This window comes from Oncorhynchus keta, chromosome 28, assembly GCF_023373465.1.
Source record: "Oncorhynchus keta strain PuntledgeMale-10-30-2019 chromosome 28, Oket_V2, whole genome shotgun sequence".
Classification (NCBI taxonomy): domain Eukaryota; kingdom Metazoa; phylum Chordata; class Actinopteri; order Salmoniformes; family Salmonidae; genus Oncorhynchus; species Oncorhynchus keta.
Genome location: NC_068448.1, coordinates 13,928,545 through 13,946,044, shown reverse-complemented (window position 1 = coordinate 13,946,044; position 17,500 = coordinate 13,928,545). Strand labels below are relative to the sequence as shown.

The window sequence follows — 17,500 nt, the reverse complement described above, 5'->3', positions numbered from 1 at the left end:
TAGTTCTGACTGACTGAGTCTCCTATCCTAAGGTAGGGAGGAATACAGAAAGGGTTGACTAGGTAAAAGGTAGGGATGAGTACAGAGAGGGAGGGGTGGGCTGGCTGGGTTTTCTATAAAGTAGAAAGAAGTAAAGAGAGTAAAGAGAGAGAGAGAGTGAGAGAGAAAGAGAGAAATGGGGGGTTGCTGAGTCTCCTAGTGAAGGGTACAACAAGAGAGAGTGGGGGAGAAGGAGACATACAGTAAAGATGAATGAGGGGGCTAAAAGGTGTTTGTAGGTTCAGTGAGCCCCAGTAACCCCCTCCTCACCCCCTCCTTCTACCTACCGCCCTAGGTCTGTGTAGGGTTCACGTGTTAACGGCACAGAAGCAGATGCAAAACATAATCCTTAGATAAATCTCAGCTTTGCTCCCACACACACACAATGCACACACAACACACACAACACACGCACAGCAACAACAAAACGTGGAGGTCTGTTTACTTTTGCTACTCTGAGCCTGGGAGTACAGCGTGGAGCACGCCAGCTTGGGCAGGGCTTTTCAGCACACGCACACAGAGAGAGCATGTCCTCAGGGACACACACACACACTCTGATAGCTCAGCTAGGCTCTCATTGAAGCTGATGGTTACACCAAAGGATTATGTGATACAGTTTCTGTTGAGCATAAAACGTCAAGGGCCTTTCCTTGCCGTTTCCCCTATGGATCTTGTACGGTATAAAACCACTCAGTTCCAGCACTTCCCCTGCTGTTCTGTCTGTGTTATTCCTGCTAATGATCAGGATCATTCATATGGATAGCTGATGTTCTGGTTGCTTCCGATCTGTTCCAAGCAAAGCAGTGAAATCTGTACCCACTGGTCAAAAACGTGTTGAATTAACCTTGTTTCAAAGCAGTGAAATCTGTACCCACTGGTCAAAAACGTGTTGAATTAACCTTGTTTCAAAGCAGTGAAATCTGTACCCACTGGTCAAAAACGTGTTGAATTAACCTTGTTTCCGCGTCATTTCAACCCCCAAAAATCTATGCGGTGACGATAAATCAACGTGAAAAACTGATTGGATTTTCAAAAAGTCACTAGCTTAAAGGGCATTTCCTATTTTTCTTCACCCAACCCTTTTACCTAAATCCAATGGGGAATTTTTTGGTTGATTTCTCATTGATTTCACGTTAGTTGAAAACGTCTGTCGGAATTATTATGGTACTAGAGGAGAACAGGAGACACATGTTGTAGCACCAACCCTCATTTAGGAAATCATTCATAACCACATCAGTTTCAATTGGCATCAGTAGTCAAACATTACAGTGTCAGTGTTGAGTACCCTTTTCCACATTACAAGTACATATAGTATATCAAGGTTATAAATACTATAGCCTACAGTAGTAGCCTACAGTGTGTATGTGTGTGTGTGTTTATGTGTGTGTGTAGACGATGAGTGTTTGTGCTGTTTTGAGGTCAAAATGAAAGATAAAGCTGTCACCTCAAATCAAAAGGGACAGGCTGGCAGACACACACACACACACACAGTATTGTACAGCCAACCTTGTGGGGACAAATAATTCAGTCCCATTCAAAATCATATTTTCCCTAACCCCTAAGCCTACACCTAACCCTAACCCTAAACCCACTAGAAATAGCACTTGACTTCGTGGCGACTGACAAAATGTCCCCAGTTGTTTGTTTTTTTTTGTTTACTATTATTGTGGGGACTTCTGATCTCCACAAGAATAGTTAAAAACGTTATTGCCCTTATATAACCAGACAAAAAGTGCTATTGGATAACAACAGCAGATTCCTTCCTCTATTCCATATCAGATTTGATGCAAGCAGTAGAATAAGATTTAAAAAACAGAGAGAAAATACACCTTATGGAACAGCAGGGACTGTGAAGAGACACAAATAGGACCAGACACACGTTCACACATACACATCATAAGACACAAACTGGTAGATATGTGGTAGTAGAGTAGTGGTCTGAGGGAACACACTCAATGTGTTGTAGATATGTGGTAGTAGAGTAGTGGTCTGAGGGAACACACTCAATGTGTTGTAGATATGTGGTAGTAGAGTAGTGGTCTGAGGGAACACACTCAATGTGTTGTAGATATGTGGTAGTAGAGTAGTGGTCTGAGGGAACACACTCAATGTGTTGTAGATATGTGGTAGTAGAGTCGTGGTCTGAGGGAACACACTCAATGTGTTGTAGATATGTGGTAGTAGAGTAGTGGTCTGAGGGAACACACTCAATGTGTTGTAGATATGTGGTAGTAGAGTAGTGGTCTGAGGGAACACACTCAATGTATTGTAGATATGTGGTAGTAGAGTAGTGGTCTGAGGGAACACACTCAATGTGTTGTAGATATGTGGTAGTAGAGTAGTGGTCTGAGCGAACACACTCAATGTATTGTAGATATGTGGTAGTAGGGTAGTGGTCTGAGGGAACACACTTAATGTGTTGTAGATATGTGGTAGTAGAGTAGTGGTCTGAGGGAACACACTCAATGTGTTGTAGATATGTGGTAGTAGAGTAGTGGTCTGAGGGAACACACTCAATGTGTTGTAGATATGTGGTAGTAGAGTAGTGGTCTGAGGGAACACACTCAATGTGTTGTAGATATGTGGTAGTAGAGTAGTGGTCTGAGGGAACACACTCAATGTATTGTAGATATGTGGTAGTAGAGTAGTGGTCTGAGGGAACACACTCAATGTATTGTAGATATGTGGTAGTAGAGTAGTGGTCTGAGGGAACACACTCAATGTGTTGTAGATATGTGGTAGTAGAGTAGTGGTCTGAGGGAACACACTCAATGTGTTGTAGATATGTGGTAGTAGAGTAGTGGTCTGAGGGAACACACTCAATGTGTTGTAGATATGTGGTAGTAGAGTAGTGGTCTGAGGGAACACACTCAATGTGTTGTAGATATGTGGTAGTAGAGTAGTGGTCTGAGGGAACACACTCAATGTGTTGTAGATATGTGGTAGTAGAGTAGTGGTCTGAGGGAACACACTCAATGTGTTGTAGATATGTGGTAGTAGAGTAGTGGTCTGAGGGAACACACTCAATGTGTTGTAGATATGTGGTAGTAGAGTAGTGGTCTGAGGGAACACACTCAATGTGTTGTAGATATGTGGTAGTAGAGTAGTGGTCTGAGGGAACACACTCAATGTGTTGTAGATATGTGGTAGTAGAGTAGTGGTCTGAGGGAACACACTCAATGTGTTGTAGATATGTGGTAGTAGAGTAGTGGTCTGAGGGAACACACTCAATGTGTTGTAGATATGTGGTAGTAGAGTAGTGGTCTGAGGGAACACACTCAATGTGTTGTAGATATGTGGTAGTAGAGTAGTGGTCTGAGGGAACACACTCAATGTGTTGTAGATATGTGGTAGTAGAGTAGTGGTCTGAGGGAACACACTCAATGTATTGTAGATATGTGGTAGTAGAGTAGTGGTCTGAGGGAACACACTCAATGTGTTGTAGATATGTGGTAGTAGAGTAGTGGTCTGAGGGAACACACTCAATGTGTTGTAGATATGTGGTAGTAGAGTAGTGGTCTGAGGGAACACACTCAATGTGTTGTAGATATGTGGTAGTAGAGTAGTGGTCTGAGGGAACACACTCAATGTGTTGTAGATATGTGGTAGTAGAGTAGTGGTCTGAGGGAACACACTCAATGTGTTGTAGATATGTGGTAGTAGAGTAGTGGTCTGAGGGAACACTAGTAGAGTAGTGGTCTGAGGGAACACACTCAATGTGTTGTAGATATGTGGTAGTAGAGTAGTGGTCTGAGGGAACACACTCAATGTGTTGTAGATATGTGGTAGTAGAGTAGTGGTCTGAGGGAACACACTCAATGTATTGTAGATATGTGGTAGTAGAGTAGTGGTCTGAGGGAACACACTCAATGTATTGTAGATATGTGGTAGTAGAGTAGTGGTCTGAGGGAACACACTCAATGTGTTGTAGGTATGTGGTAGTAGAGTAGTGGTCTGAGGGAACACACTTAATGTGTTGTAGATATGTGGTAGTAGAGTAGTGGTCTGAGGGAACACACTCAATGTGTTGTAGATATGTGGTAGTAGAGTAGTGGTCTGAGGGAACACACTCAATGTGTTGTAGATATGTGGTAGTAGAGTAGTGGTCTGAGGGAACACACTTAATGTGTTGTAGATATGTGGTAGTAGAGTAGTGGTCTGAGGGAACACACTCAATGTGTTGTAGATATGTGGTAGTAGAGTAGTGGTCTGAGGGAACACACTCAATGTGTTGTAGATATGTGGTAGTAGAGTAGTGGTCTGAGGGAACACACTCAATGTGTTGTAGATATGTGGTAGTAGAGTAGTGGTCTGAGGGAACACACTCAATGTGTTGTAGATATGTGGTAGTAGAGTAGTGGTCTGAGGGAACACACTCAATGTGTTGTAGATATGTGGTAGTAGAGTAGTGGTCTGAGGGAACACACTCAATGTGTTGTAGATATGTGGTAGTAGAGTAGTGGTCTGAGGGAACACACTCAATGTGTTGTAGATATGTGGTAGTAGAGTAGTGGTCTGAGGAACACACTCAATGTGTTGTAGATATGTGGTAGTAGAGTAGTGGTCTGAGGGAACACACTTAATGTATTGTAGATATGTGGTAGTAGAGTAGTGGTCTGAGGGAACACACTCAATGTGTTGTAGATATGTGGTAGTAGAGTAGTGGCCTGAGGGAACACACTCAATGTGTTGTAGATATGTGGTAGTAGAGTAGTGGACTGAGGGAACACACTCAATGTGTTGTAGATATGTGGTAGTAGAGTAGTGGTCTGAGGGAACACACTCAATGTGTTGTAGATATGTGGTAGTAGAGTAGTGGTCTGAGGGAACACACTCAATGTGTTGTAGATATGTGGTAGTAGAGTAGTGGTCTGAGGGAACACACTCAATGTATTGTAGATATGTGGTAGTAGAGTAGTGGTCTGAGGGAACACACTCAATGTGTTGTAGATATGTGGTAGTAGAGTAGTGGACTGAGGGAACACACTCAATGTGTTGTAGATATGTGGTAGTAGAGTAGTGGTCTGAGGGAACACACTCAATGTGTTGTAGATATGTGGTAGTAGAGTAGTGGTCTGAGGGAACACACTCAATGTGTTGTAGATATGTGGTAGTAGAGTAGTGGTCTGAGGGAACACACTCAATGTGTTGTAGATATGTGGTAGTAGAGTAGTGGTCTGAGGGAACACACTCAATGTGTTGTAGATATGTGGTAGTAGAGTAGTGGTCTGAGGGAACACACTCAATGTGTTGTAGATATGTGGTAGTAGAGTAGTGGTCTGAGGGAACACACTCAATGTGTTGTAGATATGTGGTAGTAGAGTAGTGGTCTGAGGGAACACACTCAATGTGTTGTAGATATGTGGTAGTAGAGTAGTGGTCTGAGGGAACACACTCAATGTGTTGTAGATATGTGGTAGTAGAGTAGTGGTCTGAGGGAACACACTCAATGTGTTGTAGATATGTGGTAGTAGAGTAGTGGTCTGAGGAACACACTCAATGTGTTGTAGATATGTGGTAGTAGAGTAGTGGTCTGAGGGAACACACTCAATCAATGTGGTAGTAGAGTAGTGGTCTGAGGGAACACACTCAATAGATATGTGGTAGTAGAGTAGTGGTCTGAGGGAACACACTTAATGTGTTGTAGATATGTGGTAGTAGAGTAGTGGTCTGAGGAACACACTCAATGTGTTGTAGATATGTGGTAGTAGAGTAGTGGACTGAGGGAACACACTCAATGTATTGTAGATATGTGGTAGTAGAGTAGTGGTCTGAGGGAACACACTCAATGTATTGTAGATATGTGGTAGTAGAGTAGTGGTCTGAGGGAACACACTCAATGTATTGTAGATATGTGGTAGTAGAGTAGTGGTCTGAGGGAACACACTTAATGTGTTGTAGATATGTGGTAGTAGAGTAGTGGTCTGAGGGAACACACTCAATGTGTTGTAGATATGTGGTAGTAGAGTAGTGGTCTGAGGGAACACACTCAATGTGTTGTAGATATGTGGTAGTAGAGTAGTGGTCTGAGGGAACACACTTAATGTGTTGTAGATATGTGGTAGTAGAGTAGTGGTCTGAGGGAACACACTCAATGTGTTGTAGATATGTGGTAGTAGAGTAGTGGTCTGAGGGAACACACTTAATGTGTTGTAGATATGTGGTAGTAGAGTAGTGGTCTGAGGGAACACACTCAATGTGTTGTAGATATGTGGTAGTAGAGTAGTGGTCTGAGGGAACACACTCAATGTGTTGTAGATATGTGGTAGTAGAGTAGTGGTCTGAGGAACACACTCAATGTGTTGTAGATATGTGGTAGTAGAGTAGTGGTCTGAGGGAACACACTCAATGTGTTGTAGATATGTGGTAGTAGAGTAGTGGTCTGAGGGAACACACTCAATGTATTGTAGATATGTGGTAGTAGAGTAGTGGTCTGAGGGAACACACTCAATGTGTTGTAGATATGTGGTAGTAGAGTAGTGGTCTGAGGGAACACACTCAATGTGTTGTAGATATGTGGTAGTAGAGTAGTGGTCTGAGGGAACACACTCAATGTGTTGTAGATATGTGGTAGTAGAGTAGTGGTCTGAGGGAACACACTCAATGTGTTGTAGATATGTGGTAGTAGAGTAGTGGTCTGAGGGAACACACTCAATGTGTTGTAGATATGTGGTAGTAGAGTAGTGGTCTGAGGGAACACACTCAATGTGTTGTAGATATGTGGTAGTAGAGTAGTGGTCTGAGGGAACACACTCAATGTGTTGTAGATATGTGGTAGTAGAGTAGTGGTCTGAGGGAACACACTCAATGTATTGTAGATATGTGGTAGTAGAGTAGTGGTCTGAGGGAACACACTCAATGTATTGTAGATATGTGGTAGTAGAGTAGTGGTCTGAGGGAACACACTCAATGTATTGTAGGTATGTGGTAGTAGAGTAGTGGTCTGAGGGAACACACTTAATGTGTTGTAGATATGTGGTAGTAGAGTAGTGGTCTGAGGGAACACACTCAATGTGTTGTAGATATGTGGTAGTAGAGTAGTGGTCTGAGGGAACACACTCAATGTGTTGTAGATATGTGGTAGTAGAGTAGTGGTCTGAGGGAACACACTCAATGTGTTGTAGATATGTGGTAGTAGAGTAGTGGTCTGAGGGAACACACTTAATGTGTTGTAGATATGTGGTAGTAGAGTAGTGGTCTGAGGGAACACACTCAATGTGTTGTAGATATGTGGTAGTAGAGTAGTGGTCTGAGGGAACACACTCAATGTGTTGTAGATATGTGGTAGTAGAGTAGTGGTCTGAGGGAACACACTCAATGTGTTGTAGATATGTGGTAGTAGAGTAGTGGTCTGAGGGAACACACTCAATGTGTTGTAGATATGTGGTAGTAGAGTAGTGGTCTGAGGGAACACACTCAATGTGTTGTAGATATGTGGTAGTAGAGTAGTGGTCTGAGGGAACACACTCAATGTATTGTAGATATGTGGTAGTAGAGTAGTGGTCTGAGGGAACACACTCAATGTGTTGTAGATATGTGGTAGTAGAGTAGTGGACTGAGGGAACACACTCAATGTGTTGTAGATATGTGGTAGTAGAGTAGTGGTCTGAGGGAACACACTCAATGTGTTGTAGATATGTGGTAGTAGAGTAGTGGTCTGAGGGAACACACTCAATGTGTTGTAGATATGTGGTAGTAGAGTAGTGGTCTGAGGGAACACACTCAATGTGTTGTAGATATGTGGTAGTAGAGTAGTGGTCTGAGGGAACACACTCAATGTGTTGTAGATATGTGGTAGTAGAGTAGTGGTCTGAGGGAACACACTCAATGTGTTGTAGATATGTGGTAGTAGAGTAGTGGTCTGAGGGAACACACTCAATGTGTTGTAGATATGTGGTAGTAGAGTAGTGGTCTGAGGGAACACACTCAATGTGTTGTAGATATGTGGTAGTAGAGTAGTGGTCTGAGGGAACACACTCAATGTGTTGTAGATATGTGGTAGTAGAGTAGTGGTCTGAGGGAACACACTCAATGTGTTGTAGATATGTGGTAGTAGAGTAGTGGTCTGAGGGAACACACTCAATGTATTGTAGATATGTGGTAGTAGAGTAGTGGTCTGAGGGAACACACTCAATGTGTTGTAGATATGTGGTAGTAGAGTAGTGGTCTGAGGGAACACACTTAATGTGTTGTAGATATGTGGTAGTAGAGTAGTGGTCTGAGGGAACACACTCAATGTGTTGTAGATATGTGGTAGTAGAGTAGTGGACTGAGGGAACACACTCAATGTATTGTAGATATGTGGTAGTAGAGTAGTGGTCTGAGGGAACACACTCAATGTATTGTAGATATGTGGTAGTAGAGTAGTGGTCTGAGGGAACACACTCAATGTATTGTAGGTATGTGGTAGTAGAGTAGTGGTCTGAGGGAACACACTTAATGTGTTGTAGATATGTGGTAGTAGAGTAGTGGTCTGAGGGAACACACTCAATGTGTTGTAGATATGTGGTAGTAGAGTAGTGGTCTGAGGGAACACACTCAATGTGTTGTAGATATGTGGTAGTAGAGTAGTGGTCTGAGGGAACACACTTAATGTGTTGTAGATATGTGGTAGTAGAGTAGTGGTCTGAGGGAACACACTAGATGGTAGTGAGGTGGTCTGAGGGAACACACTCAATGTGTTGTAGATATGTGGTAGTAGAGTAGTGGTCTGAGGGAACACACTTAATGTGTTGTAGATATGTGGTAGTAGAGTAGTGGTCTGAGGGAACACACTCAATGTGTTGTAGATATGTGGTAGTAGAGTAGTGGTCTGAGGGAACACACTCAATGTGTTGTAGATATGTGGTAGTAGAGTAGTGGTCTGAGGAACACACTCAATGTGTTGTAGATATGTGGTAGTAGAGTAGTGGTCTGAGGGAACACACTCAATGTGTTGTAGATATGTGGTAGTAGAACACACTCAATGTAGTATGTGGTCTGTGGTCTGAGGGAACACACTCAATGTGTTGTAGATATGTGGTAGTAGAGTAGTGGTCTGAGGGAACACACTCAATGTATTGTAGATATGTGGTAGTAGAGTAGTGGTCTGAGGGAACACACTCAATGTGTTGTAGATATGTGGTAGTAGAGTAGTGGTCTGAGGAACACACTCAATGTGTTGTAGATATGTGGTAGTAGAGTAGTGGTCTGAGGAACACACTCAATGTGTTGTAGATATGTGGTAGTAGAGTAGTGGTCTGAGGGAACACACTCAATGTGTTGTAGATATGTGGTAGTAGAGTAGTGGTCTGAGGGAACACACTCAATGTGTTGTAGATATGTGGTAGTAGAGTAGTGGTCTGAGGGAACACACTCAATGTATTGTAGATATGTGGTAGTAGAGTAGTGGTCTGAGGGAACACACTCAATGTGTTGTAGATATGTGGTAGTAGAGTAGTGGTCTGAGGGAACACACTCAATGTGTTGTAGATATGTGGTAGTAGAGTAGTGGTCTGAGGGAACACACTCAATGTGTTGTAGATATGTGGTAGTAGAGTAGTGGTCTGAGGGAACACACTCAATGTGTTGTAGATATGTGGTAGTAGAGTAGTGGTCTGAGGGAACACACTCAATGTGTTGTAGATATGTGGTAGTAGAGTAGTGGTCTGAGGGAACACACTCAATGTGTTGTAGATATGTGGTAGTAGAGTAGTGGTCTGAGGGAACACACTCAATGTGTTGTAGATATGTGGTAGTAGAGTAGTGGTCTGAGGGAACACACTCAATGTGTTACGAAACGTGTTATGAAATGTAAAGTCCTGTAATATTTGTAATTGTATGCCTTGGGAAAGAATTCAGACCCCTTGACTTTTCCACATTTTATTATGTCACAGCCTTATTCTAAAATTGATTCAATTGTTTTTTCCCCCTCATCATAATACACACAATACTACAATAATGACAAAGCAAAAACAGGTTTAGACATTTTTGCTAATTTATTAAAAGTAAAAAACTGAAATATCACATTTACATAAGTATTCAGACCCTTTACTCAGTACAATGTTGAAGCACCTTTGGCAGCGATTACAGCCTGGAGTCTTCTTGAGTATGACGCTACAAGCTTGGCACACCTATATTTGGGGAGTTTCTGCTATTATTTTCTGCAGATCCTCTCAAGCTCTGTCAGGTTGGATGGGGAGATTGCTAAGATGTTTTTTTTCTTTAATCCATTTTACAATGAGGCTGTTACGTGACAAAATGTGAATAGAAGTAAAAGAGGTATGAATACACTGTAACTGCCTTCGTGTTGCTGGACCGAGGAAAAGTAGCTGCTGCCATGGCAGGAACAACTGGGGATCCATAATAAATACAAATACTGGCTGTAGGGGATGTCTTATGACTCCTAGAAGGATAGATTGTTCTAGAAGGCATGTAAGGCCAGCGGTTGGCTACATTGATTGTTCTAGAAGGCATGGCAGGCCAGCGGTTGGCTACATAGATGTTCTAGAAGGCATGGCAGGCCAGCGGTTGGCTACATAGATTGTTCTAGAAGGCATGGCAGGCCAGCGGTTGGCTACATTCATTGTTCTAGAAGGCATGGCAGGCCAGCGGTTGGCTACATTGATTGTTCTAGAAGGCATGGCAGGCCAGCGGTTGGCTACATTGATTGTTCTAGAAGGCATGGCAGGCCAGCGGTTGGCTACATAGATTGTTCTAGAAGGCATGGCAGGCCAGCGGTTGGCTACATAGATGTTCTAGAAGGCATGGCAGGCCAGCGGTTGGCTACATTGATTGTTCTAGAAGGCATGGCAGGCCAGCGGTTGGCTACATAGATGTTCTAGAAGGCATGGCAGGCCAGCGGATGGCTACATAGATGTTCTGGAAGGCATGGCAGGCCAGCGGTCTGGGAGAGAGAGAGAGAGAGAGAGAGAGAGAGAGAGAGAGAGAGAGAGAGAGAGAGAGAGAGAGAGAGAGAGAGAGAGAGAGAGAGAGAGAGAGAGAGAGAGAGAGAGAGAGAGAGAGGAGAGGGAGGTGCAGGTGGGGGCTGCTGCAGGGGACAATCAACAAGTCTGTGCATGGCTCTCATGATCAGACAGCTTCATTGTAAATTCCTGAATTTGCTGCCTGAGTGAGACAAGTGTATGTGTGTGTGTGAATGAGAGAGAGAGAGAGAGAGAGAGAGAGAGAGAGAGAGAGAGAGAGAGAGAGAGAGAGAGAGAGAGAGAGAGAGAGAATGGGTGTAGCAGCGACTCTGACGTTGGGGGGGACACATATTGCTACGTGGGCATAATAACCAGCTACATACACAGTTAACACACACTCTAGCTGCTAACATTTCATCAGAGATCATTATACACTACATGGCCAAATTAATGGATTCAGATATTTCAGCCACACCCGTTGCTGACAGGTGTATAAAATGGAGCACACAGCCATGCAATCTCCATGGACAAACATTGGCAGTAGAATGGCCAGTACTGAAGAGCTCAGTGACTTTCAACGTGGCACCGTCACAGGATGCCACCTTTCCAACAAGTCAGTTCGTCAAATTCCTGCCCTGCTCGAGCTGCCCCGGTCAACTGTAAGTGCTGTGTGCTCTCCGAGTGCTGAAGCATGTAGCGTGTAAAACTCCTCTGTCCTCGGTTGCAACACTCACACAGAGTTCCAAACTGCCTCTGGAAACAACTTCAGCACAATAACTGTTCTTCTGGAGCTTCATGAAATGTGTTTCTCTGGCCGAGCAGCTGCACACAAGACTAAGATCACCATGCACAATGCCAAGGGTCAGCTGCAGTGGTGTAAAGCTCACAGCCATTGGACTCTGGAGCAGTGGAAACACATTATCTGGCGTGATGAATCACACTTCACCATCTGGCAGTTTGATGGATGAATCTGGGTTTGGCGGATGCCAGGAGACCACTACCTGCCCGAATGTATAGTGCCAATTGTAATTGCCAAGATTGGGATGAATTGGAACGCTGACTGCAAGCCAGGCCTAATTGCCCAACATCAGTCCCTGACCTCACTAATGCTCTTGTGGCTGAATTGAAGCAAATCCCTGCAGCAATGTTCCAATATTTAGTGGAAAGCTTTCCGAAAGAGTGGAGGCTGTTATAGCAGCAAAGGGGGAACCATCTCCATATTAATGCCCATGATTTTGGAATGAGATGTTCGATGAGGACATGTCCACATACATTTGGCCATGCAGTGTACAATCATTCAGATTGATACACTCTTAGAAAAAAAAGGTGCTATGGGGACATCATCTTCTACTCTTCTAAGAGAATAGAGATGATCAGTCTATGACCTCTTTGAGCTTGGAGAAGCACTTCTCACTACCTTACCTGTTTGTGGCATCTCTCTATCCCTCACTAACTCACCTGTTTGTAGCCTCTCTCTCTCCCTCACTAACTCACCTGTTTGTGGCCTCTCTCTCTCCCTCACTAACTCACCTGTTTGTGGCCTCTCTCTCTCCCTCACTAACTCACCTGTTTGTGGCCTCTCTCTCTCCCTCACTAACTCACCTGTTTGTGGCCTCTCTCTCTCCCTCACTAACTCACCTGTTTGTGGCCTCTCTCTCCCTCACTAACTCACCTGTTTGTAGCCTCTCTCTCTCCCTCACTAACTCACCTGTTTGTGGCCTCTCTCTCTCCCTCACTAACTCACCTGTTTGTAGCCTCTCTCTCTCCCTCACTAACTCACCTGTTTGTGGCCTCTCTCTCCCTCACTAACTCACCTGTTTGTAGCCTCTCTCTCTCCCTCACTAACTCACCTGTTTGTAGCCTCTCTCTCTCCCTCACTAACTCACCTGTTTGTGGCCTCTCTCTCTCCCTCACTAACTCACCTGTTTGTAGCCTCTGTCTCTCCCTCACTAACTCACCTGTTTGTGGCCTCTCTCTCTCCCTCACTAACTCACCTGTTTGTGGACTCTCTCTCTCCCTCACTAACTCACCTGTTTGTGGCCTCTCTATCCCTCACTAACTCACCTGTTTGTGGCCTCTCTCTCTCCCTCACTAACTCACCTGTTTGTGGCCTCTCTCTCCCTCACTAACTCACCTGTTTGTGGCCTCTCTCTCCCTCACTAACTCACCTGTTTGTGGCCTCTCTCTCTCCTCACTAACTCACCTGTTTGTGGACTCTCTCTCTCCCTCACTAACTCACCTGTTTGTGGCCTCTCTATCCCTCACTAACTCACCTGTTTGTGGCCTCTCTATCCCTCACTAACTCACCTGTTTGTGGCCTCTCTATCCCTCACTAACTCACCTGTTTGTGGCCTCTCTCTCTCCCTCACTAACTCACCTGTTTGTAGCCTCTGTCTCTCCCTCACTAACTCACCTGTTTGTGGCCTCTCTCTATCCCTCACTAACTCACCTGTTTGTAGCCTCTCTCTCTCCCTCACTAACTCACCTGTTTGTGGCCTCTCTCTCTCCCTCACTAACTCACCTGTTTGTAGCCTCTCTCTCTCCCTCACTAACTCACCTGTTTGTGGCCTCTCTCTCTCCCTCACTAACTCACCTGTTTGTGGACTCTCTCTCTCCCTCACTAACTCACCTGTTTGTGGCCTCTCTCTCTCCCTCACTAACTCACCTGTTTGTGGACTCTCTCTCTCCCTCACTAACTCACCTGTTTGTGGCCTCTCTCTCTCCCTCACTAACTCACCTGTTTGTGGACTCTCTCTCTCCCTCACTACCTCACCTGTTTGTAGCCTCTCTCTCTCCCTCACTAACTCACCTGTTTGTAGCCTCTCTCTCTCCCTCACTAACTCACCTGTTTGTGGCCTCTCTCTCTCCCTCACTAACTCACCTGTTTGTAGCCTCTCTCTCTCCCTCACTAACTCACCTGTTTGTGGCCTCTCTCTATCCCTCACTAACTCACCTGTTTGTAGCCTCTGTCTCTCCCTCACTAACTCACCTGTTTGTGGCCTCTCTATCCCTCACTAACTCACCTGTTTGTGGACTCTCTCTCTCCCTCACTAACTCACCTGTTTGTGGCCTCTCTCTCCCTCACTAACTCACCTGTTTGTGGCCTCTCTCTCTCCCTCACTAACTCACCTGTTTGTGGCCTCTCTCTCTCCCTCACTAACTCACCTGTTTGTGGCCTCTCTCTCTCCCTCACTACCTTACCTGTTTGTGGCCTCTCTCTCTCCCTCACTAACTCACCTGTTTGTGGCCTCTCTCTCTCCCTCACTACCTTACCTGTTTGTGGCCTCTCTCTCTCCCTCACTAACTCACCTGTTTGTGGCCTCTCTCTCTCCCTCACTACCTCACCTGTTTGTGGCCTCTCTCTCTCCCTCACTAACTCACCTGTTTGTGGCCTCTCTCTCTCTCACACTACCTTACCTGTTTGTGGCCTCTCTCTCTCACACTACCTTACCTGTTTGTGGCCTCTCTCTCTCACACTACCTTACCTGTTTGTGGCCTCTCTCTCTCACACTACCTTACCTGTTTGTGGCCTCTCTCTCTCACACTACCTTACCTGTTTGTGGCCTCTCTCTCTCACACTACCTTACCCGTTTGTGGCCTCTCTCTCTCACACTAGCTTACCTGTTTGTGGCCTCTCTCTCTCACACTACCTTACCTGTTTGTGGCCTCTCTCTCTCACACTACCTTACCTGTTTGTGGCCTCTCTCTCTCACACTACCTTACCCGTTTGTGGCCTCTCTCTCTCACACTAGCTTACCTGTTTGTGGCCTCTCTCTCTCCCTCACTACCTTACCTGTTTGTGGCCTCTCTCTCTCACACTACCTTACCTGTTTGTGGCCTCTCTCTCTCTCCCTCACTACCTTACCTGTTTGTGGCCTCTCTCTCTCCCTCACTACCTTACCTGTTTGTGGCCTCTCTCTCTCCCTCACTACCTTACCTGTTTGTGGCCTCTCTCTCCCTCACTACCTTACCCGTTTGTGGCCTCTCTCTCCCTCACTACCTTACCTGTTTGTGGCCTCTCTCTCTCCCTCACTACCTTACCTGTTTGTAGCCTCTGTCTCTCCCTCACTACCTTACCTGTTTGTGGCCTCTGTCTCTCCCTCACTACCTTACCTGTTTGTGGCCTCTGTCTCTCCCTCACTACCTTACCTGTTTGTGGCCTCTCTCTCCCTCACTACCTTACCTGTTTGTGGCCTCTCTCTCCCTCACTACCTTACCTGTTTGTGGCCTCTGTCTCTCCCTCACTACCTTACCTGTTTGTGGCCTCTCTCTCTCCCTCACTACCTTACCTGTTTGTGGCCTCTCTCTCTCTCTCTCTCTCTCTCTCTCCCTCACTACCTTACCTGCTCCTTCCATGACATAGACCAGTACTAGGACCCATGGTGGAACCTGACCTATCCACATGGGGCACTTGAAAAGACTCATGAGACCATAGATATCACGCCTCCCCTGCCTGTTTGGGCGGCGCTCGGCGGTCGTCGTTACTGGCCTACTAGCCGCCACCGATCCCTTTTTCTGTTTGTTTTGTCTTATTAGTTGCACCTGTGTCTAATTGTGTTTTCCTGATGTGCTTCCTAATTTAAGCCTAGTAAACCCACCATTGTTTTGTACGGGATTAATTTTGTGTTACATGTTGTGTCGTTGGGTGTGTTAGTGCTCCGGACCACGTACCCTGTGTTTTGGGTTGGTCAGTATTTTCGCGCCCTGTGTTTTGGGCATTGTATTTTGGTGCCAGATTAAAGTGCACTTTTCCCTTTTGGAACTCTCTGCTCTCTGCGCCTGATTCTTACCTCACACACCCAGTCAGCCGTGACAATAGACCTACTAATTAAATGCAGATGAGAGTTCAGTTCAGGGGTACTCCGGGCAGAGCTAAATTCAGTTGGTGGTACAGTAACTGAAAAAGTTTGGGAACCACTAATGTGACCAGGTGAATCCAGGTGAAAGCTATGATCCCTTATTGATGTCACTTGTTAAATCCACGTCAATCAGTGTAGGTGAATGCAGAATTTCCTAAATTAAAAGTTAATATGCTGGTGTTTTTAATTATTATATATACATTTTTTAAAGAATAATAAGGGGGGGGCAAATCAAATTATCCGTGGGCCAAATTCAGCTGCCAGTTGGTGAACCCTGTACTACAGTATTATGCAAAGTGGACAAAAAGAAGCTCAGTGAAACTTCCCCAGACAAGCATGAATTCCCCTCATCTTCCTCATTACCTCTTACAGAGAAAACCTCCCTGAATCATAGATACTCTCATTTGATAAAGATATACTCACTCTCTCACTCTCTCTCTCTCTCTCTCTCTCTCTCTCTCTCTCTCTCTCTCTCTCTCTCTCTCTCTCTCTCTCTCTCTCTCTCTCTCTCATATTCACATAGTGTGTGTCCCACATGGCACCCTATTCCCTATCTTGTGCTTTACTTTTAGTGCACACCCTATTCCCTATATAATGCACTACTTTTGCCAAGGGTGCCTCAGAAGCAGTGAGAGACAAGAGAGACATTTGAGAGACACACATAGACACAGCAAAGGACAAGACTGTATGATTCCACTCTCCCCTTGTTTCAAAGGCTGGAGCACTAGGAGCACAAGGGGAGCATTAGGCTGACTAGGAGAACTAGGAGCACTAGCACTACGAGCACAAGGAGCACGAGGGGACACTAGGCTGACTAGGAGCAATAGGAGCACTAGCACTATGAGCACAAGGAGCACAAGGGGAGCACTAGGCTGACTAGGAGCACTAGGCTCACTAGGAGCACCTGGAGAGCACTAGGAGCGCTAGGAGCACTAGGAGCACAAGGGGAGCATTAGGCTGACTAGGAGAACTAGGAGCACTAGCACTAGGAGCACAAGGGGAGCACTAGGCTGACTAGGAGCACTAGGAGCACTAGAAGCACTAGGAGCGCTAGGAGCACTAGGAGCACTAGGAGCACAAGGGGAGCATTAGGCTGACTAGGAGAACTAGGAGCACTAGCACTAGGAGCACAAGGGGGGCACTAGGCTGACTAGGAGCACGAGGAGCACTAGCACTACGTGCACAAGGAGCACGAGGGGACACTAGGCTGACTAGGAGCAATAGGAGCACTAGCACTACGAGACAAGGAGCACAAGGGGAGCACTAGGCTGACTAGGAGCACTACGAGAGCACTAGGAGAGCTAGGAGCACTAGGAGCAGCCTCAGCATATTTCTCTCTCCCTCCACGCTAGCAGCTAGCTGATGCACTATTCAATGGTTCTGCTTTCCTTCCTGTTTGGCCCTGTCCGGGGGTGTCCTCATTTGATTTGATTTGATTTGATTTGTATTCGATTGGTCATGGACTGTGTCCCAAATGGCACCCTATTAATTTACATTTTAATAATTTAGCAGACACTCTTATTCAGAGCGACTTACAGTTAGTGCATTCATCTTAAGATAGCTATATCACAGTCATAAAATAAAAAGTCCCTCAATAACGTAGCTATCAGTAGAGTCAGAGCGGGGGGGGGGGGTCAAGTGCAAGTACTGGTTCATTTTATTTTGTATTTTTTTTAAGGGGGGGTGACTGCTTTTGAC

General features: G+C 45.2%; 1 protein-coding gene and 1 long non-coding RNA gene across 5 annotated transcripts in view; both read right to left on the bottom strand.

Moving 5' to 3' along the window:
• The window catches only part of LOC118376212 (zinc finger protein 385A-like), a 219,607-nt gene that overhangs the window by 130,413 nt on the left and 71,694 nt on the right, over positions 1 to 17,500 (bottom strand). The gene's annotated exons all lie outside the window — the stretch shown is intronic.
• Positions 12,084 to 14,329, bottom strand: LOC127913211 (uncharacterized). 4 transcript variants are annotated; one of them, XR_008085284.1, is made up of 5 exons: positions 14,073 to 14,329; positions 13,825 to 13,860; positions 13,609 to 13,644; positions 13,357 to 13,392; positions 12,084 to 12,365 (listed from the first exon to the last, which is right to left on the bottom strand). It is a non-coding gene; the product is annotated as an uncharacterized LOC127913211 (long non-coding RNA). The 4 variants fall into 4 exon arrangements; XR_008085283.1 differs by lacking the exon at positions 13,609 to 13,644 and adding an exon at positions 13,537 to 13,572; XR_008085287.1 differs by having other exon boundaries at positions 14,037 to 14,101.